The sequence below is a fragment of the Triturus cristatus genome, chromosome 4_1 (genome assembly GCF_964204655.1).
Source record: "Triturus cristatus chromosome 4_1, aTriCri1.1, whole genome shotgun sequence".
NCBI lineage: Eukaryota > Metazoa > Chordata > Amphibia > Caudata > Salamandridae > Triturus > Triturus cristatus.
Genome location: NC_140585.1, coordinates 354,094,424 through 354,116,920, shown reverse-complemented (window position 1 = coordinate 354,116,920; position 22,497 = coordinate 354,094,424). Strand labels below are relative to the sequence as shown.

Sequence of the window (22,497 nt, the reverse complement as noted above, 5' to 3'; positions counted from 1 at the left end):
GGATGGCCATGGTTGCTCCACCATGGACCTGCAGCATGTCCAATTTTCTAGTGCCGCTTGCCACGTACACCAAGCCTCCGCTCAGGTGCATCCATACCCTCACCACGGCCTGTCCCCGTGGAGGCACGCGAACTTCGGCGCCTGGTGCTGGCCTCTGCCAGTGACACGCTGCTGACACTGGAGGCAGCCTCACTGGTGTCATCCCCTCCCAATGCTGCAGCACTGCATGTGCTGCTCTGAAGTTGTTCCACAGCAGTGGTGATGTGTCTCAGTGACTTGGCAACATCACCGCAGAAGTGCCCAAGGTCCACCTGCAGGGAGACTGTGCGGCGTGCCAACACAGCGGTGCAGTTGCTGTGCCGTTGTATGGCCTTGGTAGCGGCGGCAGAACGCAACATTAGCTGCCGGTTACTCCTCCTCTGGGACTCATGGCCCTCCCTGATGGCACGGGTGAGCTCACGTACCTCCTCCCTGAGCTGAGCATTGCCATCAGCAACCGCAGTGGTCTGGTCCCTGACCGCCGTGCCCATGTCCCTGACCGCGGAGCCCATGTCGGTGACTGCTGCAGTCATGGCGCGCATCTCCCTCGCTAGGCGCACGATGTTGCAGCTGATGCTAGCCACATGTCTTCCCTGCAGGTTCTGTGTGCGCAGCATCCTCTCTTCAATTGCAGAGGTTGTTGGGACATCCTGGTCAGCTGAGGAGACGGAACTGCGACGGGCCCTGTGACGCCGTGCGTGTCTTGAGCCTCCATGTGGTGCAGCAGGTGGTGTGGATGTGCGCTGCGTGGGTGCCAATTGAGGGGGGGGGTTGCCATCTCCTGCAAGGGCGCAACTTGGTGCCTGTGCCTCTGCGGTATTGTGGCTGCACTGGCTGCAGGCTGGCTTGCTGGTGCCGTTGCTTGTGGCGCAGGTGGTGGTGCCTTGGCTTGTGGCGCAGGTGCCTTGGCTTGTGGCACTGGTGCTGGTGCCGATGATTGTGGCGCTGGTGGAGGTGGTGCTGGTGGGGTGGCAGGTGTTGGTGGTGCGTGCGCATCCTGCACAGTCTCCTGGTCTGACTCCACGGGTGTCTCAGAGATGATCAGCTGGTCGCTGTCGTCAGAGTCCCCAGGTGATGCATCTGTGTGTGAAACAGTGCATGATTAGTGGGATGATTACACCTACATAGTGTTGTACCCATCAATGTCCCTATGTGGTCCAACAAATGAACAGTCTACAGCCATGTACAACATATGTGTTGTGTGAGGATTTACGCCTGTGCCTGCACTCTGGGCTGACTAGACTACAACTCCCAAGATGCAGTAGTGTCATGTGTGGAACTGTCTGTGCCAGAGCTGCAGACACAGTGAGATTGGGCTGGGGGCATGGGTATGGATTTACGCTATGCTGGGTGTGGCACAGGCATGCATCTTACCTTGGGCACTTGTGGCTGCGCCGGACGTGTCCATCTGGATCACCCCCACGACGGCTTCCCGCTCTATCGTCCCTTCCACAAGGTCCTCCAGGGCTGTGTTGGATGGTGCAGTGCTTGTTCCGCCTCCAGTCCTTCTTGCCTCCCGGAGCCTCTCAGCAATCCTCTCTTTTGCGCGCTTCCGGAGGTCATACCACCGTTTTTTGAGATCGTCGATGCTGCGGCTAGTGACGCCAACCGCATTGATCCTCTCACGGATGCGCTGCCAGATGCGCCGCTTCTCGGTCTCAGGCACCTTGAGGGACAGCTTGCCAAAGAGGCGGTCGTGTTTGCTGGACACTCCCTCGATGAGGTACTCCAGCTCCCTGTCTGAAAACTTCTTCTTGCGCTTGCGTGCAGATTCAGCGCTGGATGGCACTTCCTGCGACATGATGGATGTGTGCTGTGACTGGCAGAATCTGTGTGGCCTCACTCTGCACAGCCTGTCCTTCTTTCCAGCTCCTGTCTGCTCCTCTGTCGAGGCTATGTGGGTGGGGCAGCAGTATTTCCTGGTTGGTGATGTCATCAGCCTGTTCCCGGAGCGACGCGGCAATTTGCGATTTCGCTATTACCGATTCGGTAATTGCTAATTCGGTATTACCGAACTCGCTATTAGCCAAATCGGTATTACCGAACTCGCTATTTGCTAGTGGGGCCGTTTGCGTGCCCCGCTATTAAGGAATCGGTAAATTTAGCGATTTTTAAGGAATCGCTAAATTTTACCGAATCTGTTGATGCATGCCAATTACCGATTCCTTAATGGCGATTCCTTATATTTCGCTATTAAGGAATCAGTATTCGTTTGGTTGATGCATATGCCCCAATGTGGTGTAAAAATGGCGGGTTAATGGCGGGTGGAGTTAAAGTGTGCAGAGTAAAGTGCCCTATTCTTTTCAGGGAACCCTTCTACATCGGTTTCAGAGGTGAGAAACATGAGGGTTCTCTTCCATAGCTGAGTTTTCCTTGAAATGTAAACCATTCAGTTGATAAACATATAGAAAGGCCATTTATTCCTGAGGACTGATATTCTATTTTTGACCTCTCAAGTGACAGTCCGATGGATCAGAGCAGCTTTACTCTCGAGATCTTCGCAAGCTTACCTTTGAGGATTGTACAGAGGTCTCAAAGGTGGTGAAACAGGGCAGTGCAGGTACTTTCCATTTTCAGTTTTATGCTCACATTCAATAAGCAAAGCCCTATCTTCATTAGTTGCCTATGGAGGCTCACATACAGATTAAAGCCCTCTCTCTATTAATGAAAGTCACTTTAGTTCTAAGCCCCAATCCACTAGGAGAAAGTCTTCTCTAGATACACTCCTCATACTTGCCTAGATCAGCATCTGCCATCCCTCCTTGCAGATCCCAAAGTCCCCAAACAGTGTTCTGGAGAGTGGTTGCTGGCAGTCCGCATGGCCATAGGCCATTGAGCTAAATTTTAAAAGAGCGTGAGTGGATTAGCCCAGGAGTTTGCTTTCTCATCAGCCACTGACTTAATGAATATGTACATTTAAAGGTACATTTTTACATAAATTCATGCCTCCAATGGGGGAATTTCTTGGCTCACATGGGGTGGTTTCATTGCTCTCAGGGATAATGAAACTACACACTCGCAAGGCCAGCTCTATGGCTCAGCTGAAGCACTGCCTGTGAGTTATATGGTTGACATTTCACTGATGGGTGCAATTACATGGCCCATTTTGTGACCCATTTGGGGCATTTTAAGGGCAATGCGATGGCTTAGCTCTGAAAAATGCATGGGACGTGCAAGTATGTTATGTATTGCGTGAGAGCATATAATGCTGATTGAGGTAGTGATTCCATATGAGATAATTGTCGAGGGTGTGAGGATGATAAAATCACCGAGATGGGGTGGCAGTTACATGACTCATCAAATCTAGGCATGTTGTGATGGGGATAGATTTAGGCTGACATAATTACAGTGTCATGCTGTTGCATGGTTTAACCAAGGAATCGTTTTGTGGTAATTGCTGATTTGTGTGACCACTGCATGGTCTATTTTGGGATCTCGTTATGACTGCTGAGGTATTTGGCTTATGAGACACTAAAACGTCACTGTAAACATCTGAGGTAAAAGTGAAGATATAGACCATTTATAATATATAGCAGATGCAAGAGTGCGCGTGATGCTTGTGATGAGATGTTTATGTTTGGCATGTGTTCTTTTCTCAAGAACTTAATATAATTGTACATGTTCTTGACCATGTCAGACCCTATAAACCAAGTTTTTATTAGCTATAATTATTTGAAAATATTTATTTACACCTGCCAGGTAGTCACAAAGGGATTCCTCGTGGGTGTAAATGCATTTACTTACGCAGGTTTTCTAAAATAGTAAATCCCACTTCATGGGTATGAAGTGGGCATTACAGGGTGCGGTTTGAATTGGAAGTTTGGGAACACCCATAAACATATAACTGTTGGCAGGCGTTCCCAACCTTCAATTTGACCCTTTTACACCCTTCAAATGGTTGAAGATTTACTCCAGCTTTTACCTGAAGTAACTTCCCTTCCAAGGTGGGAACTGTTCCCACCTTAGAAGGGAAGTTCCCACCTCGGAAGGGGAAAAGATCACCCACAGATTTACTGGGTTTTTAGAAGAGCTGTGTGCACAGAGACAAATGTTGACCCTCATGAAGGTAAGTTAAAAAGTCTGTGTTTGCACAGGGAGCTCCATTCCTCCTGTGGTGATTTTCTTCTAAGGTATGTAGAAATCTGCTAAACGGAAATAGGAGCCTGTGGGAATTGTTCCCAGTTGGACGCCTGGAGACCTGTCACTTGGTCAGCTTTCCTTTCCAGGTGCACTACTGTGACTATTGGGCAAGAGTAACAAATGTAAAAGGAGGTCCAGTCAGATCTCCACCCATGCATTTATCTCCTTTGAGGAAATCCACCCACACGCTATTGAAAAGCAGTCTCTTCACATAGGTTTTCCCGATGTTTTAGTTGACGTGAGATCTTGTAGGGAGTGTGTTGTGATCTGTTCTCCCCTCTACCTTCTGTAGAGTGTTCGGGAGCGTGGGTTCCACTGACTGAGAGTTGCTCCGCAGCTGGCAGGAGCTAAGCTACCTACCCGCCAGGCTCGATAAAAGTTGTCTGTTTCTACTTACTACGGCGTGTAAGTAGCCTCATGAGCACAGAGTGCAGCTGACCAGAGCTTCTAAGAGTATTTGTCCGGCAGATGCTTGGAAGAGAAGGACACCTTTGTAGGAAAGTATAGAAGAGTGACTGGAGACCTCTGAACATGACAACCTGGCAATCAGAGGGACAGTAGCAGAGGCAGCGTCATTCATCAGAGGTCGGGGGTCCTTTGCTCTTATCCTGAATTATGATTGAAGATCTTGCACGAAATAACTTCCTGGACAGGCGCTAAAATGTGCTATGAACTCGGAAATAGCCGATTCCCGGCGATTTTACTCCAATATTTAAAACAAATGTTCGACTTTTTGGACATCAGAGACTTTTGGGAAGACTCAAGGGAAACTATTACGCTTATTTTCTAGCAGTACTCATATGCGTAAATAGCCACAAATGAGCAAATGTAACCAGGTGTACATTTTCCATTCGTAAATATGACGCAAAAAGCATTAGCACCTATAACATTTTGTTTGGTTTCTCCACGTATTTTTCTCATGGTCTAGCCACAAATGTATGCAGCACTTATCCTGTAAAATGTCCCCCTCTGACTACTCCAGCTCAGCTCTAGTTTCAAAACTTCTGTTAGAAGACACCTAAGGGGACTCCTGGGAGGTCGCCTGGGGAAATATTCATTGCTCAGTGGTTTCTACAGTGTAATCCTCGCACCGATCAAGCAGGTGACAGACTCCTTCAGCAGACGAGAGTCCAGCAAACCAGTGTATCCTCCGCCACACGGAAATACGCGTATGTCAGACAGAATCTGTGATGCCAATTGATGCGTTTCGTATCTGCTTTGGTAAACTACATTTGTACGCTCTTCCTCTTTACAGATTTAGCAGTTTGTATTTTCTTTTGCATGCATGTTTTCAAAGCCAGATTGTGCAGTTGCTGCCTTTCACAGGTTTTAGTACCATCAGCTATTCACAACTTATTTCCAAGTACGAAATCCTGTTCAAATGCGCTGTCTGCTTGCTGCTTTTGAGGTTCATTGGAGGATAGGTGCTCGAGACTATGGGAATGCAGTAGTGCCCACAAGTAAGGCTTTTTAGGGCAGTGATTGGTGAGTGACCATTTGAGTTTCTAGTTACAATTTAAAGCTACTAAATTTCAAAATTTTAGCAAATTTCAGAAGAAGTTTGTTCTAGTGGCGAACATTTTTACCCTGGAACAGGGTATCTTGGACTAGGTTACGGAACCCTGAACTTGTGCGGTGTAGTTTATCTATAATGAACCAGTGCAAGTGTCATTTATGCATGGCTCTCAGGCATAGGTCATTTATGCAGTGGTCAGGCAGGGTCAGGCAGCACAAAAGTTGGTGCAGAATGGTATCCCGGTCTACAGATGTTGTGTAATCTGTCCCCTCACTTTTAATCCTGGTTGCCCCCAAATCTGTGGCAATTTCCTTTGTCTCTATGAACCCCAGTTTTCATGAGTGCCATCATTGAGAGTGCTTAGAAACTACTGCCTTAGAAACTACTTTATTCAATCTGGATGTGGATATGAACATCTGCGAAGCTTGAAGTGGTCATTGGGTTTAGAATAAAGTTCTATTAAATGCAAACTGCTAAAATAATTATGATGGAATCTTCAGCATATATACATACTGATAAAGTCCCCTTTCGTTTTTAGTTTTTTAAATGTTATCCGTTTTCATGCAGCTAGTGCAGGGACTTGGTAAATGTTTTTTTTGTGTGAGCTGTTGGGGTCTTAACTTGTTCGATTGTTACCTGATTCATGAACTCGGAGAAACACTCGATTCAAAACTTGAGAGGATTGTGCAGGATTTTGATGCCTTCAAGATGGCCGACCAGTTCTTGGACTTCATGGCATTAAATGACGTATTTATGATGGTAAACAGGCATGAACTGGGCTGATCATGTCTTGCTATTTTATTATAGATGTGTGCAATAGGAAATAGTGGTCACCACTATGGGTAAAGCAATACACCTCGCAATGACTACCTTGGTGGCAATCAAATCAAGTGAAAATTTGATTAATAAAAAAAATGCTTACATTTTACACAACAAAACATTTTCTAGTTTTTCTTTTTCCATATTTCAAAATCTAAAACAGAAATATCTTCTTAGAGGACACATTAGATCTATTTTAAAGAAAATATTACATGAATCTGTATGTAGGGTCCTGAACAAGCTAGCTATACCATATTCACATACATACAAAGAGTAATGCATTTTCTTTAAGTATTCTCCATGTGAAGCACAACCCCCCGCGGCTCGCTATAGAGCTTCAGTGAATGATGTTAGGCCGCATCCAATGATGGAGATCCATGAGGTAATCCCAAAGATTTTTAAAAAATATACATTTTCTCCTACACTGTGCATTGAACGTCCTCTTCTGTATGGATTTTCAACCATATCATTCTTACCTTTAGGAGTGGATTCTTTGAAGGGTCTGTGTGAATCAATGTGTCTTGCTGGCAGGTTGGCTATAGAATAAGGTCCTCTCTTAACCGAGGGGATGGAGGGATGCTCGGTGTGGCAGACTCAGCACCACCATGGAATAGCCACTGCTCCTCTGAGCCCGGTTGAGGGAAGGCAGGCCTGGTGTTTGCTGTGCTGTCTGGGACAGCATGCAGCATAAGCAAGAGAACTCACACTTGGGAACTAAGCAATTGGCTGGAATCGTAGCGAAACACAAATCTTGCCAGGATCCCCCTGCCATGCATGCCCGCGCCTGCTCCTCTCTGCTCCAGGCATTTGTGGATCTGGAGAGAAAACAAGCGGAGACAGCGGTGCCTCATGTTTTAGTTCAAGTTTTTTCGTCATCAGGCCTGGTGACAGTGTTGGAAAATAAAGTAACTCCTGCAGGACGCAGTCACTGGGGCCACCGATTTGATTGTGTTGACGTGCAGCCCATCATATTCCTTCCCCACCATAATAGGGGGCACATCGCTGTGTTTTTTGTTGTTGCTGTGGGCAGAGATTCCTTTGTGCCCTGTAGCTGGCACCGCTAAAGGGGGTTGGATTTTTTCCATATGTTTCTGAGAGGCCTGAAGCATGAAGTCTGTCAGAATGCTGCCTGCAGTCTGCTGATCCTTGTTGGTCATTTCTTGAGTCTGCTTTTGTGGTTCTCATTTCTATGTGTATGCATTTTGGTGTTTGTGACATCTGTGTTTGTGTCTTGTTATTACCGTGTCTTTGTGTCTTGTGTTCCGTGCCTCTTTGTACCTATCTTGTGTTCTCTGTGCCTCTGTTTGTGCCTTATGTTCGTTGTCGTGTTTCCCCTTGTCTCTGCTGTGTTTCAAGTGCCTCTTTTCTTCCCACTGAATGTGTCCTGTGTCCCTGGTATTTGTTATGCTCGAGTCGTCTCATGTCAGGCATGAGTAACTTGTGCAGGCCTTGCTTTTTCAATTGTTGAACTTCTAGTTTAATTTTTTCTAAGGTAAAGGGACAAGTGCAAGTGCCAGAATGAAAAACACAAAAAAAGACAAAGATGAAAAGTTACTCAAACCCAACATGGAAACGGGAGAGTGCTGGGATTTATTTTCTCGAAATTTCGAGGCAAAACTGCATTCATAAGCACATTAGGTCGACGACATTGGTCAACCCTGATACAAAGAATACCCTACGAAGATGGGAAATACTTGCAAAATTAGATCAGGGCTGTCCAAGGTAATGACAGGAGCCTTTTGCCAATTAGCATCTGTGAGGACAGGCTTGGACATACCTTGCTCCTGGGGATGCAGCTGACCTCCCCACCCTTTTCTTCCCCCTTTCTTCTATTTTTTCTACCATTTTGTTCCCTTTTGTTCCCTGCTACACCACTGATTGACAGATTACACAGGAGATGATTGGGGATGAAATCGAAAGGAGTAGATTTTCCAAGGACATGTCAAGCATGGTAGTTGCAAAACATAGACAGGTCATCCGTTGAGAAGCGTGCGCTGAAGCTGGTAGAAAGTAAGGTGTAAATCAGCCGTGAGGAGGGGCGCTGCCCCCTTTTCTGGCTGTCTCTTCCTATGTGTGGCAGGAGAAGCTTCTCCGCAGCCTTGCGGCCAGTGATCATTGTCAGATGGGTAATGGTGCTTGGCACAAGATCTGTAATGCTGCCTCGAGGCAGACACGGCAGAAAGCGAATGAGCTCGCTAGTGTCATTTGAAGTGTTCAGTGTATGGACTTGGTCTCCACATTGTATCATTAGGGAACCAGAGGGCACCGGGCGAGAAGACTCCACCTGAGTTCAGGAATGAAGTGAGTCCTAAAAATGTTCAATTAGCGGGCAAGACTTATCAATTAGTGACGTGTTGACTGGTCAGTTCCCCAAATGTAGAGTAAGGTTTCATCATCATGAAAAAAACTGTTTAGTGGACAGGGAGTAGATATAAACTATCCATTAAAGCATCATAACAGTGGCTGCTGGCGGCTGGCACAGGTAAGAGCAGTGGGACGGTGCTGGTGGGGAGGGAGTCGACAAACGCCGGGATGGATAAAATTAAATAGAATAATTAATGGTTTTATTAATTTTTTTATTTAATTTTACCTATCCTGTCATCTGTTGACTTCCCCACCACCCCGCCTTGCTCCACCGCCCCACTGCTCTTACATGTGGCGGCCGCCACTGGAAAATAGTATCACAAGAAGGACCCAACCAATCTTTGGACTTAACATAAAAGTTTGCTGAAACATTGGCTCCAATTAGCAAACTTTCGATGGCGTCAGAGGAGCTGCCACAGAGGAGGATCCTCTAAAGTCATAAAGGTCCTGCCAGGCCGGGGTACATCGCTAAACACAGTGGGTGGTAGTCCACCAGAACAGTGGACGTTATCACCGTTCCCCTAGCAGACTACAGGCCACCCGTTAATCTCAAATTTGAGCACTATGCTGAGAACCGAGTCATGCATGTTCATTCTTAAGACTAGAAATTAACACCACAGTTGGCTTTGTGGCTATTTGTAAGCCCCACTACTGGGACCTAACAACTCAAACTATTCTGATTCTCGAAAACACAGCAGTCATTGTGCAACAGTGTTAGACAAATATGGATGTACATTTCCCTATCCTGCACACCCTCTTCATGATACCTGTACCCTTAGACAATGCACCCATGCACACAACACCAAGCATGCTTTGGAGCCTCATGCAAAAGAGCAACTGCTACCCATTATGGTGGTAAGAGGACTCTGCCAGTGTGCAGCATCGGTAGTGATAAAAAAACTGACATTGAAGTAGATGTCTACTGAATCCTATATTCAACTCCTTAACTTTACTTGTTGCAGGGTTGCAAGCTCCTATTTACACTTCGCAATTTTTAACTTCATGCTGCCTGGCATGGACCCCTATTCCTTGAGAGCATATCCTTTTCTCATATGTCTGTAGTTTTGCTTTGTTTTTCTTGCAAAATATGAGTCTTCCATTGGAACACACTGGAACTGAGTCGTCTTTAGTTGTCCGGATTGAGTTCAATGTGTGTGGGTGGGCTTTCATGATGGTTGAGAGCTTTAGAGATAAGTTTGGAGGTAGTCTCTGTTTTTTACAGTGCCTGCCACTGAGTAATAAAGGTGTCTTGGCCACATGCTTATCCAATCTTTGTGCTGTCCGCAGAGCGGACAGATTGATGGCTTCATATATGCTAATTGTAATTATAATTCAACGGAAAGCTTGAGAAGGAGTTACACATCTGTCAAAATATTGATGACAAATGCAGGTTTACAGATGTAGAGGGTGTGTGTGAGAGAGAGATAGGGAGATGGTGAGGTTGAGGAGACTAATCAAAGTTCAAGTAGAAGTACAGAGTGAAAATGCAGAGATGAATATGAAAGCGATGAAGTTTAAGAGTAATACCACATAAATAGTGACTAAAAAATATCGTCTGACTGTAACATTGTGGTCAAAATATTGTGACTATAAAAAAATTGTGGACAAAAATGCCAAAGCGTGGTATTGTTTGTTTTATGATAATATAAATGTTTTAATTTGTATTGAAATGCACGTTCTTAAAAAGCATTTAAATAATTTTAATAGGCAACTAATTATTTTTGTTTGTGGAATGAGATCTGGCCAATATATGCTCACTTCCCAATATTTGTTGGAGTGGAGCTAGAATAGTAAATCTAAAAAACAATACACCCTCCTCCTCTATGGTGTTTGCACTTTCACAAAGGTTGATTCGAATGGATTTAGAATAGTAGATCCTACCTCTGCCAATGTATGCACTTTCCTCAGGGTTTATGAGACTGGAGTTAGAATTGTAAATTAGGGCTGGGTGAAATTATAATTATACTGGAGTATTTTGTGTAATTTTGGTAGTTTCGCGTAACAAAATGTATGGGAAATTGTGGAGGTTATGCCTTTACACCACATCACGTAATTTAGGAAGAGGTACATTTTGGGTAGTTTTTTAACACGAGCAGCATTTTAGGTAGATCGTTCGGGTAATTTTTCATTACAAAACTACAAATCCGAACCACAGTCTTTTGAATGCGAGCTGCAGTTCCTATAACTTGGGCCATCAACAAACATTTTATCTAGATTTTTTTACCCGAGTAGATCGTTCAGTTAATTTTTTAACATATACGCACTTAGCCCTTCCCCAACGTTTGTTAGACTGTAGTTAGTATTGTAAATTAGCCCCCTCCTCCATTTATGCACTCTACCCAACGTATATTACCCTGGAGTTTTAAGAATAGCTCTGGCCTCCATTCCGCCTCCAATGTATGCACTTGTGTTTACATTAGTGTTAGTTAGACTGGAGTTAGACAATTAAATCTCATGGTTCCTATGTAAACAGTTTCCCCAATGTTTGTGAAATTAGAATAGTAAATCAGATGGTGCCTCATCCGAAATCTGCACTTTCTCCAATCTTTGTTAAATCGGAGTTATAATAATGATTCTATCCCCTCCCCCAATGTATACACTTTCCTCATTGTTTGATTGGACAATTGGTTTGAATGAGAGGCAATATGAGGAAAATGTAATCAATTATATGTTATTAAGTCAATAAAGAATATTTCGCATGTCATTATTTTCTTGTTCTCTTTTGTTTTTCTGTAGTACTCCTTTTAAAAACAGCCAGCCAACGCGTTTCGCCCAAACAGGGGCTTCTTCAGGGCAAGAAAATATAAGCGCATAGCGCATCTTCTGGCATGTAGATCAAAGGACCAATAAGAGCGAAATCTAATGTGCAATGACGTAGCTAAAGGTAGAGCAAAGGTCAACAGGTATAGAGGTTGGTAGTTCTATTTAGAGACGGTATTAGCCGCATCAAAAGAAATTGAAGCCGTGTCCGTAATCTGCGTCCTGGGGCCAGCATACGGACACGGCTTCAATTTCTTTCGATGCGGCTAATACCGTCTCTAAATAGAACTACCAACCTCTATACCTGTTGACCTTTGCTCTACCTTGAGCTACGTCATTGCACATTAGATTTCGCTCTTATTGGTCCTTTGATCTACTTGCCAGAAGATACGCTATGCCCCTATATTTTCTTGCCCTGAAGAAGCCCATGTTTGGGCGAAACGCGTTGGCTGGCTGTTTTTAAAAGAAGTACTACAGAAAATAAAAGAACAAGAAAATAATGACATGCGAAATATTCTTTATTGACTTAATAACATATAATTGATTACATTTTCCTCATATTGCCTCTCATTCAAACCAATTGTTAAGACTATATCTGTGATCCACAAGCAGCGGATCTCTTGAGGTGGGCAGTATTGCTTATTGCTAGTGACTAACTCTGGTGGTGCGGTCTTCTGTGACCCGGATGCTTTCGAATTTTTTTTGTATAATTGTTTGATTGGAATTTGAATAGCAAATCTGGCATCCAAATCTATACACTTTTCCCAGCATTTGTTACATTGGAGTTAGGCTTGTAAAGCAGATCCCCAATGTATGCACTTTCCCCAGTGTTTGTTAGAATAGTAAATCTGATACCCTAATATTTGTATTTTTTTTATAACTTTCTTTTTTAGTACTTTTAGATTGGACTTAGGTTACTTAGGCTACCATACGTTACAGTAATTTTTTATTATATTTAGCTTATAGTTAATTTAGAAGTATATATTTACAAATGTATTTTAGTTTGTTTTATTGTATCTTTATCGTTTTTAGAATTTTTGTCATGAATTACAGTGTTTTAAAAATATTATTTTATTTAAATAGTTTCAAAAGTTATTTATACTAGTTTAAGAAATTAAAAAAATTAAAATTGTAATCAAGTAATAAATGTACTTGTTTATATTGCGTTTAATTTAGTAAAATTAATAATATATTTTAATGAAATTGAATTTTATTTGTTCAAATATTTATGATAATTTATAATTTAATAATAATGTATACTATGTATCATATTTATAATAATCATATGCATTTTAAAATGTTTCTTACATTTATTAGATTAATGTGTATATTTTATCTCTATATATTTCTTAATTGTATTACATTAAAAAAAATATTTTTTATTATAATAGTGTTCATTTCAATCAATTACATATACTTAGCAGTACATTTCGACATTTTGGACCACAATGTTTGGTTAGTTCATATTTCGTACTTTATCTTATATGTATGATCTCAATATTTCGATATTATGACAACCATATTTTTATACCACAATATTTTTAGTGGTTGGTATACTGTTATGCAACTAAATGAGACTTGATGATGGGTGGACTTTGGAAAGAGATTTGGGGTGAAAAAAAGATTGCTGCTAAATGAGAGGGGGAGGTTGCAGAGTAAAGCGATAAGAAGGGTAGAAGAGGAGCGACTAGGCTCACCGCCTTTCTACAGACTTTTGAAATATTTAATTCACAATCACATATTTTCAGAACTTTTAAGAATCTTACTGTTTCACAATGAAATCATGTCTGTTCTACTTAGTCACAAAGCTCTCATTGTTGTTACTCATTTATTGAATAAAAATCTGTTCTAGTAAGCATTGGCAAAGCCATTAGGTCTGGCTTGTTTTAAGTCTACTTGATGAATGTAGTGTGTTTCTTATAATGAAAATTTTATTCATTTTTACCATATTACACAGTAACATATCAGTCGACAAACCGGCATTAAAGTTTATAGCAAACTTTCAGATAAGGCACGTCATGTAGCTTTTCAATCTAGACCATAGTGAACCATCTAATTCCACCATACCCATTAATAGGTAATGTGGAGGTAATTGACGGACATGCACGCAGCAATCTAGTCTGGCTCGTCAAGAGAACCCACCCACTGTTCTCATTTGGCCTTTAGGTCCTGGAGAATGAGCTAGGAGAGCTATTAATTAGGAATCTGTATATGAAGGAAATACCTCTTTTATATGGGGTCCATGAGCAGTTGTGCCTCGAGAGGGCTGCATTCTGGTGCACACTCCAGAAGTATGTGATGAGGTGGCGTGTGTTTTGCCACTCTAGATAGCAGTAGAAATTGGATTTATGTAGGGAATATTCATTTTGGAGTTCACAAAAATTAATCAGATGGGACTCCCACCATTTGTGATCCACTTTGGCTATTCCAAAGAGGTCCATATCTCTGAACCCTTGTATTTGAGCATTGTGGTGTAGCCAAGTACCGGCCCATAGTGGGGTTTCAAGAGTAACTTTCCTGTTCCAGCCCGTCCATTTCAGGGCTAAGCACCACGACCCAAGGATCACTCTGGTGATGTCAAGTAAAGTTCGAGGAATGGGGCCTCTGTATAGTATATTGAGTGTTTGATCCTGATTTGAGGTGGAACAACATATCTTGCCAACCTCTACTCAGCCAATCATTCACATTCAGAAGTTGTGTGGCACAGTAGTATGGACGAATCTCCGCCATGCCCAGCCCCTGCCATAGATGGACTGAACAGAGCAGTAATTTTTTTGATCCACTCAGGGGTATCAGTAGGGGGAAGTTCTGAATTATGTATAGGAAATGTAGGAGCATAATCATTTTAAATAACACTACCGTACAAAGTATGTTCAGTGGAAGTTTGGACCATGTGGCGAGGGCCACTGACAAGATGGTCTCAACAGGGATCAAGTTCAGGCTCCAAGTGAGGTTTGGGTCTAGGGCAATATGTGCTCCCAAGTACCAAAAGATTTGCGGATCAGCAGTTACATCTTACGGACTACTTCAAAGGGACCTAGAGAGACTTGGACCAATTAGCCTGCAGGCCAGATGCCTTTCCATATATTGAGAGCATTTGGAGGAGGCAAGGGCCCGTGAGGGAGGGTTGTGCAAGGAACAGGAAAACGTCATCCATGTAAAGTGCTATTTGGTTCTCTACCGCTTGTCCTCACTCAAAGTGTCACATCTGACTCACGTTGCCTGTGACTCTACAGCTAGTGTGAATAAGAGAGAGAACCCCTGTCGGGTACCTCCTCCGATCAGAAAGGGTTCCAAGAGGGTGCCATTGACTTGGACTTGCACCCTTGGGTGTGAGTATAGGACCCTGACATAGGAGCAAAATCTCGGTCCAAAACCCAGTTTTATGAGTATGGTCTCAGTTATGATGTTGTACATTATTATAGTTGCATAAGTTTTAATGCCTGGTTCTGCCTTAGATTGTAAGGCGGAGGGCATTCCATAGGAGTCAGTTGCTGCTGCCACCTTGGAGTGGACTGACGCCAGGTTGTGCCTGCAATTAAGTTTATTTGAAAAACCTCCCTGTTGGTGCCTAGATGGTGTGTTTCCTCCACAACATGTTGGCGACGACTTGGAATGGATCTGAAAGAGGAGTGAGGAAGCAGCATAGTTGGGCACAACCTGGGTGGTCCTGGAAAGTGCACTCGGTGAAGTGCATATTTGCCTGTGGGTCAACACGTGCGTGAGAGGAACTGCACACCTGTGATATCCAGACACATCAACGCTTTGAAAAGATTGCTGTCTTTCTCGACTTCCACATTCAAGGTACTGTTTTAATAATAACTTTGGCTCACCATGCTGCACTCAGGTCCTCAGTTGAAAATTGAAACGCAGCATAGGCCGGGAACATGCGCCTTATGCCATTCCTCAATAGGAAGTCCACCATCTTCTGCGAAGTTAATTGAGCACCATTGTCAGTGATCAAAACCCCCGGTACACCTTCCTCCCTGAAAATCTGCAAGGAAAGTGAGAAAAGGTTAAGTGTTGGATGTAAAGAGGATGGAGGACACATTGATGATCCAGGGAGCCCATGGCATACCATTTGTTTAGATTTCATTGGTCCTATGATGGACTTGCCTGCTGACTTAAGATTCGCTGTCATTGTGGAGGATGTACATTCTTAGTGGGTTGTTGTGAAGTTCTTGTAAGATGTGTAACAATGACCACCATCACAGTGAAGGAAGAAATTCTCAGGGAGGAAGGTTTACTGGTGGTTTTGATCACTGACAACAGTACTCAATTAGTGGAATTTTAGAAAATTGCGTTGTATCAAAGAGGGGGAGAGTGCACTAGGGGGAGGGATGATGGATGTTCAACAGCAATGTTTATAAAGGAAGTGGATGTCAGAGGTTTTGCCTCAGAACAAGGTGATGGTTATTTTGCTGAAGATAGGGTGAGTGGTCCTATGTATAGGACCAGATCAAGAGCCCGCAGGGCACCCTCTTACCTTAAAGAGCTTGTCAGATAAACTCATTGGGTACTTCTGTTTAAGTTTAATTATCACACTTTCATTCTTTTTTGTTTTCTTTTGTTTTTAGGGAAGGAAACAGGATATGTTATGATGTTGTACATTCTTATATTTGCATAAGTTCTATTGCCTGGTTCTGCCTTTGATTGTAAGGCGAAGGGCATTCCATAGGAGCCAGTTGCTGCTGACACCTTGGAGTGAGTGGACTGATGCCAGGTTCTGCCTGCAATAAAGGTTATTTGGATAACCTCCCTGTTGCTGCCTAGACAGTGTCTTTCCTCCACCGCAGTCTCCATGAAGGTTCAATCAACGGAATTGAAGGACTTGTCGACATCAATCAAAATTAGAGTGGATGGGCCTCGTATGCCCGATAAGTGGGCAATGCCATCTGTATCCTGCGAAAACAGTATCTGGTGCTCTGGTGTGGCATAAATGCACTTTGCAAAACCAAAGGAAATGATGGACGGAGTGTTGAACATTGCAAGCACTCTCCCCCCCAGTCAACTGACCTGGGTTTAATCCATCACCGTTCTTTAGCCCACTCTGCCACCCCAGTTCAGACATGGCCATATGCAAATCAGTCTGACCCTGTGCCTCATGGGAACAGTCCAGCCCGAACTGCCAAGCCATGTCTTCCCTGGACCGGAAACAAGCATCTTAGGACCGGTTTCTGGCATTTCAGCCGTCTTCAGCCAGGCTTGCTTGAATCCAGTGGCAAAATGAGCAAGGGACTCACGTCTGAGCATACCCTGCCAACTTATGGCGAACAAAGCAAAACCAAAGGAAATGATGGACGGAGTGTTGAACATTGCAAGCACTCTCCCCCAGTCAACTGATCTGGGTTTAATCCATCACCGTTCTTTAGCCCACTCTGCCACCCCAGTTCAGACATGGCCATATGCAAATCAGTCTGACCCTGTGCCTCATGGGAACAGTCCAGCCCGAACTGCCAAGCCATGTCTTCCCTGGACCGGAAACAAGCATCTTAGGACCGGTTTCTGGCATTTCAGCCGTCTTCAGCCAGGCTTGCTTGAATCCAGTGGCAAAATGAGCAAGGGACTCACGTCTGAGCATACCCTGCCAACTTATGGCGAACAAAGCAAAACCAAAGGAAATGATGGACGGAGTGTTGAACATTGCAAGCACTCTCCCCCAGTCAACTGATCTGGGTTTAATCCATCACCGTTCTTTAGCCCACTCTGCCACCCCAGTTCAGACATGGCCATATGCAAATCAGTCTGACCCTGTGCCTCATGGGAACAGTCCAGCCCGAACTGCCAAGCCATGTCTTCCCTGGACCGGAAACAAGCATCTTAGGACCGGTTTCTGGCATTTCAGCCGTCTTCAGCCAGGCTTGCTTGAATCCAGTGGCAAAGTGAGCAAGGGACTCACGTCTGAGCATACCCTGCCAACCTATGGCGAACAAAGCAAAACCAAAGGAAATGATGGACGGAGTGTTGAACATTGCAAGCACTCACCTCCAGTCAACTGATCTGGGTTTAATCCATCACCGTTCTTTAGCCCACTCTGCCACCCCAGTTCAGACATGGCCATATGCAAATCAGTCTGACCCTGTGCCTCATGGGAACAGTCCAGCCCGAACTGCCAAGCCATGTCTTCCATGGACCGGAAACAAGCATCTTAGGACCGGTTTCTGGCATTTCAGCCGTCTTCAGCCAGGCTTGCTTGAATCCAGTGGCAAAATGAGCAAGGGACTCACGTCTGAGCATACCCTGCCAACTTATGGCGAACAAAGCAAAACCAAAGGAAATGATGGACGGAGTGTTGAACATTGCAAGCACTCTCCCCCAGTCAACTGATCTGGGTTTAATCCATCACCGTTCTTTAGCCCACTCTGCCACCCCAGTTCAGACATGGCCATATGCAAATCAGTCTGACCCTGTGCCTCATGGGAACAGTCCAGCCCGAACTGCCAAGCCATGTCTTCCCTGGACCGGAAACAAGCATCTTAGGACCGGTTTCTGGCATTTCAGCCGTCTTCAGCCAGGCTTGCTTGAATCCAGTGGCAAAGTGAGCAAGGGACTCACGTCTGAGCATACCCTGCCAACCTATGGCGAACAAAGCAAAACCAAAGGAAATGATGGACGGAGTGTTGAACATTGCAAGCACTCACCCCCAGTCAACTGATCTGGGTTTAATCCATCACCGTTCTTTAGCCCACTCTGCCACCCCAGTTCAGACATGGCCTATGCAAATCAGTCTGACCCTGTGCCTCATGGGAACAGTCCAGCCCGAACTGCCAAGCCATGTCTTCCCTGGACCGGAAACAAGCATCTTAGGACCGGTTTCTGGCATTTCAGCCGTCTTCAGCCAGGCTTGCTTGAATCCAGTGGCAAAGTGAGCAAGGGACTCACCTCTGAGCATACCCTGCCAACTTATGGCGAACAAAGCGGTACAAAAGGGAGTGGTGATGGACGGAGCATCAGAACCAATCAGACACTCACCTCCAGTCAACTGATCTGGGTTTAATCCATCACCGTTCTTTAGCCCACTCTGCCACCCCAGTTCAGACATGGCCATGTGCAAATCACTCTGACCCTGTGCACTTTGGTCAGGGTGGACTATGTGTTGTAGCATGGAAAAAGCCTGTTGGCCAACGTTTTGCCATAGATCTTGAGTTCTGAATTAAAAATATTGGCCAGTATGCTTCAAAACAGTCTGTACGGGGCCTGGTTTGTTCAATACCACAGTAGTGGTCAAGTAAGGTCTGGGAGAAATTGTCCCTTGTCAATTGCTTCTTGATACATATTAAGAAGATGAGGTAGTGCGAGTGTTGCAAATCGTCGGTCATACCCCACTGGGTAATCATCTAGTCCCGGTGCTTTCCTGGTATTCAGTTCTTGAAGGGCCTGCCAAATCTCTTCCGTGTGTAGGGGCTGCACAAGCGCTCAGTGTTCGGTCAAATGCATGAATGTAGTGTGGTATTTTCTAATTCACTAACAACCACGTCCTTAAGTACCTAGGCCACATCTCTTGTAAAGCATTCCTACTTACTTACGCCTCTTTGCCAACGACTGTTTTAGAGGACTCCTCAAACTTTTTCATCCCCCATAAGGCACTGTTTCCCACTCAGCCCACTTTCAACCATGCGCCTTTACAACCACGCATGCAAGCTTTAACACGCGGCAGCCAAAGAGCAAGAGACCCACGAGCTACCACTAATGACTGATGTGCCCCATGCAATTGTCAGTAACAATGAAAATGCTTTGCTAGTTTAAAAAACAAAACAGCCCCACAAAATAGCCGTGTTTATGTGCCCTCTGCTGCCTCGTCGTTTTGTAGGCACGCATGTGTTGTTAGCATAAACAAAGTCAATTGGCCCTTAAGCCGAGAGCTGTTGACTTTGACAACGCTTTTTATTTTTTTATTAGATTGGTTAAAAAATGCTCCCTATACGGCGCCCACCCTGGCACTGTCATCTGTCGCCGTCTGCCGGTAAAAACTAGACTATTTTTTTGCTATGCCCCACGCCACCTGTTTAAATCCTCAAAACAGGACTTGACGAAAAACAGCGGATCTGAACATAAAAAAACAGTTTCTGCTCATCCTTAGACGACCAAACCACCGCAGCAGCAAATTAAAATACAACCTGTAAAGCTGACCGGTATGATTTATGGGCGATCCCAGGGCCCCTAATGGATGTAATAATTTCTAAAGTGTTGCAAAATGTATAATGAGCACGTTCGGGAAACATCTTTTCAAACCACTGATGCATTTGTGAGGACTGGGGCGATGACAAGGGCCTATGCAGCAGAGACAGGCTGTGTGGAGGGGAGCAGGGGAGGGGGATATTACAAATGAAACATTATGCACTGCCCTGTTTGAAGGCAGGGCTCAGACCAGGAGCACTATACATGAGAACTGAAATGTCGCAGGTAGAAAGACAACACACCTGTCTGTTTACCCTATACTTGTGGTCATCAGGGCACGATGATGGCAAACGGCGCAGAACAGCGCCCTTCGGCCTTTTAGTATGATTTTGCACCAGGGTTGCGTCACTTCTGTAGCACAGCCTCGATGCAAAATCATTTTTGGCATGACTTTGTGTGGTTTAGTAAATACAGAGTGACGCAAGGCATGCACATAGCAACCTTATGTTACTTTGCGTCAGATAGGAATTACATGGGTGGAGCATTGGTGTTCCCATACATTCACCCATGTATTTTGACGTAATCCCAGATTTACAAAGACATGTAAACCTGGGTTAGGGCCAAAATGAGGCGCCTACCATACAGAAATACCTGTTATTTCTCCTTGTTACTTCCTCTTTCCATGTGTGCTGCATCAAGAGAAATATGCCTCTAAAGATTATTTTTGTACAGAAAGGGAATACTTCTTGCACAAAAACAATCCTGCCCGAAAAGTAGGCACCCTTGCACTCTGGTGCAAGGGTGGATGCATTGGCGTTAGGCAGCACACAATGCGCCAGTGCAAGAAGAGAGTAGAAATGCCCCATAACTTTGTGTATATGGAGCATTTCTGCCCTCTCCCTTTCACACAACGCAGCACGCAAGTTCCCTTACTGAGCCACGTTGCATATAATAATAGTAAATGTGCCTCTCAATCAGAAACTCAAAATATTGTACGTGTGCTGCATGTCGATCTTTACTTTCAACACTGCTCTGCTTAGCTATCATGAATTCCTTCCTCCTCCTGTTGCAAGCTTCATTATTAGTAGCAGTAGTTTTGTTGTTACTACTAAAAATAAAAATAATGTGACCATACTCGGAATGCCCGGGTAGACCAACTGCAAAATATAATGCTACTTATGTTTAAAATATAATAAAAACAATAATAATAGTAGCAATAATAATAATGATAAAGTAGGTTCCCTGCAACTATGTATGAAAAGGGTTTCAAATGTGGCTTAGTCTGTTCGGTGGCCTCTACAAATAGCATTTGTCCCCAAGGACATAGACGCCTGAGCATCTCAGAACCTGCACTTAACTATTTATAGAATTCATATATTAATTTTTGTTTCCTCTTATATAACTACATTTCTAACCAAAGGGTTCTGACCAATACACAACTGTATCCATTTACAACACTGTAGTATTAGGAGTACACCTTTCTGACCACCTTCTTGAGGTTCAATAATATAGCCTATATAGAGGGCTATACTGGTTGTTAAAGGCCCTGAACCCCTATAACGAGGGTGAGGGCTTTAACAACCAGTATAGCCTGAGGCAGAAGGGCTATAAGGCTATTAGAACATTCCACCTACTAAGAGTAGAATGTTATAAATTAACAAGCATTTACAATGCAGTGGTCTCGGCATTGTTAAAGTTAGAGCTATTGGAATTGCTCATGACATTATTTTTGTTTATGTTGTTGTTTTTAAAAGATTTAACCTCTTGAGTGCCCATGACGAGCTGGTCTCGTCATGGGCCGCGGTTGCGCTGTGCCCATGACGAGACCAGCTCGTCATAAACCCCGCCCGCTAATGCAACGGCCGGCACAGGGCGGGGAAAGGGGCGGGCACTCAAGGGGTTAAAGAAACGGCATTGTTATTTACAATGTCAATAGCTTAATCACTCTCAAATGCTCCGGCGAGGGAAACACTTTGTGTGCTCTTGCACTCCCCCCCCACCCCTCCCACTTGTAGCGCGAGTCGCGCGCTTGTTTAAACTAACAGTGTGTATATTCACAAAGTGCTTACAGGCTGTGAAGTCAAAGAGCTATGAACACCCACCTCTGCGGCCCCCTTCTCTTCCTCAATCCATTGTTTATGTTTTTTGCAGGTTGATATAGCGCAACCTCTACCCGAAGGTATTGGAGCGCTTTAAATGACCACCAGTTACCTTACACAAGACACATTCATTTTTTATAAACACGGGAAGATTAAGATATCACAGGATGCTGAACCAAGGCCGACACTCGAACCCTGTGCATCAGCTCCAAAGTCGGCTGCTCTAGCCCTAAGTCTACGTCCTCTGTTTGAATTATAGGACCCACTGACCTGCCTCTTGACCTCGACCACTTAGGAGACTTTGAAGGCGAATTTGTTTAAGTTCTCGTGTGCCCTGATCCATGCATGAGCAGCTCGCCGAGTTCATGTTTTTCACTGTGCCTTCTAAGACTTGTGGCCCTACTTTTAACTCATTCTTACAGGAGAATTATAAATCCGAACCTGTAACAAAAATACAACCTGGGTAGGATTAACTACCCTCGCAAGGACCAAGGAAACTACACGACCCATCATGCATCTGAGCTCACACTCATCATGTAAGCAGAACGCGTTGCCCCGAACAGTCAGAGGTTGTTAACTTTAATCTCCCCCCTCACAAGTACTCCCAAACGTTCCCTTCCCACCACAGCCGCACCACAATCA

General features: G+C 44.4%; 1 protein-coding gene and 1 long non-coding RNA gene across 3 annotated transcripts in view; one reads left to right on the top strand and one right to left on the bottom strand.

The window, feature by feature from the left end:
• TMTC1 (transmembrane O-mannosyltransferase targeting cadherins 1) overlaps positions 1-22,497 on the top strand; it is a 1,415,052-nt gene that overhangs the window by 17,064 nt on the left and 1,375,491 nt on the right. The window lies entirely within an intron of this gene.
• Positions 1-22,497, bottom strand: part of LOC146854935 (uncharacterized) — a 425,965-nt gene that overhangs the window by 327,119 nt on the left and 76,349 nt on the right. For both annotated transcript variants that reach the window (XR_014981253.1, XR_014981254.1), the window contains exon 3: positions 15,472-15,632. This is a non-coding gene — a long non-coding RNA (uncharacterized LOC146854935). The remainder of the gene's footprint in view (positions 1-15,471; positions 15,633-22,497) is intronic.